Genomic DNA, 2500 nt, shown 5'->3' with positions numbered 1-2500 from the left:
GATGATAATGATAACCATAAAGAGATTGTTACGGATGTGTTCATGATGAATCTGATGGAATGGCAATGATAACGGTGAGCAAAAGAAGAATAAGAATTGTGATGATATTTGGATAATTATGATGATAATGATGCTGATTATGCTGGTTATGATTATAATAACAATATTAATAACGAAAATAATAACAATGATAATGTTAGTTATAACAACAGTAAAATGAACACACAAGTAACCAAATAACGATTGAATTAATCAACATCCCAGCTAAAGGCAAAAAAAAGAAAAATAAAAAAAAAAATAAGGGATCACACGCTTGAACAACTGGGACATATTTTGTAATATATCGTATGTTATATCAAGTATATACCAAGAACCCGACAGCTGTAAACAAGTTGTGTGTTATTAATAATATTTTTATTCGTTGTTGGTATCCTGTGTGACTCTCTGAACTTACAATAGAAAACCTATTATTATTATTATTATTATTATTATTATTATTATTATTATTATTATTATTATTATTATTATTATTACTATTATTATTGTTGTTGTTGTTGTAGTTATTGATGTTGCTGTCGTTGTTGATGTTGTTGTTGTTGTTGTCGTTGTTGTTGTTGTTGTTAAAGACATTTAAAAGTATGTACTGTATTATATACATGTATATATTTAATTTTCAGCTCTGAGTGAGTGGGTATGCGTGTGATGCCATGTGTTTCTTATAAAACATGTACGTTTATGTTGCTCTACATGTGTATGTGAGTGTGCGTGTGTACCTACCTGGCTGTGTATCATTCTAAGTGTGTAAGTAACTGTAAGTACCCTTCTGTAAGTGTAAGTATTCGTCCCCAGTTTCCAGATATGTTTGCATCATCAAGTGTATCTTGGTGGATACATGCTTACATGACTGTGTAACTGACCTACATATTACATATAACTTAATGAAAATGGAGGTAAATATTATGAACAAATAATAAACAGGATAACCATATCTGTATAAGTTTATTACTTGGATGAGACGGTAATCACTACTAATAGTGCCATTATTTGAATTACTACTGCTACTGTTAGCTTTATCATTAATATCATTACTGTTATTATTAGCCTTATTATTACCAACATTCGTATCATTACTATTATCATTTTTATTATTATCATTAGCTTTATCATTATTGTCATCATTATTATTATTACTATTATTATCATTGTTGTTGTTGTTGTTATCACCATTTTTATTATTAGTGTGATTATTATTATTATTGTTATTATTTTATTATTATTATTATTATTATTATCATTATTATTATTATTATTATTATTATTATTATTATTATTATTATTATTATTATTATTATTATTATTATTATTATTATTATTATCTCTATCACTGTTATTATTATCATTATTATTATTATTATTATTATTATTATTATTATTATTATTATTATTATTATTATTATCATCATCATCATCATTTTATCATTGTCGTCATTATCATCATCATTATTACTATTATTATTATTATATATATATATATATATATATATATATATATATATATATATATATATATATATATATATATATATATATATATATATATATATATATATATAGTCATTATTACTATCATTATTATTATTATTATTATTATTATTATCATTATTATTATTATTATTATTATTATTATTATCTTATATTGTTGTTGTTATTGTTGTTATTATTATTGTCATTGTTATCAACATTATTATAATTTTGATTATCATTATCTTCATTATGATCATTATCATTAATGTTATCATTATTACTGTTACTATTTTTATTTTACTGTTATCATTATTATCATCACTATTATCATTATCATATATTATCATTTCTATTATTATCATTATCTTTATCTTCATCATCCTTACCGTTCTTGTCATTATCATCATTATTATTGTTGTTGTGGTTATCATTATCAGTATTATCATTATTATCATCATTATCTATCATTATATTTTTTCTGATGCCACAATCACTATTGTTATCATTATCATTGTTATCTTTATTGTTATAATTATCATTGTTATCAATATTATTATTACTATCACTATTATTATCATTACTATTTATCATTATTCATAATTTATTATTATTATCATCACTATCATCTTTATCATAATTATCAATATGCCCTTTCTTTTATATTACTGTTATTATTATTATCATTATTATTATTATAATTATTATTGTTATCATTATTATTATTATTATTATTATTATTATTATTATCATTAATATTAACTATTAATATCATCATTATTAGTTGATGTTGTAGCAGTGGAAGTATTATTATCATTATTATCATTACTATCGTTATTACTATCATTATTATTGTTGTTGTTTTATCATTAATACCGTGATTATCATTATTACTATTACTATTAACATTATCATTATCATTATCGTTATTAGCATTAATATCTCTACATATCTGAGTATATGCATACACATATATGTG

At 21.3% G+C, this 2500-nt stretch overlaps 1 protein-coding gene across 1 annotated transcript in view; it reads left to right on the top strand.

The window, feature by feature from the left end:
• The window catches only part of LOC119568331 (RIB43A-like with coiled-coils protein 2), a 17246-nt gene that overhangs the window by 4505 nt on the left and 10241 nt on the right, over window positions 1–2500 (top strand). The window lies entirely within an intron of this gene.

This window comes from Penaeus monodon, chromosome 43, assembly GCF_015228065.2.
Source record: "Penaeus monodon isolate SGIC_2016 chromosome 43, NSTDA_Pmon_1, whole genome shotgun sequence".
In the NCBI taxonomy this organism is placed as follows: Eukaryota; Metazoa; Arthropoda; class Malacostraca; order Decapoda; family Penaeidae; genus Penaeus; species Penaeus monodon.
Note: the sequence above shows the minus strand (reverse complement) of the source record. Positions and strands in the feature narration are given on the sequence as shown.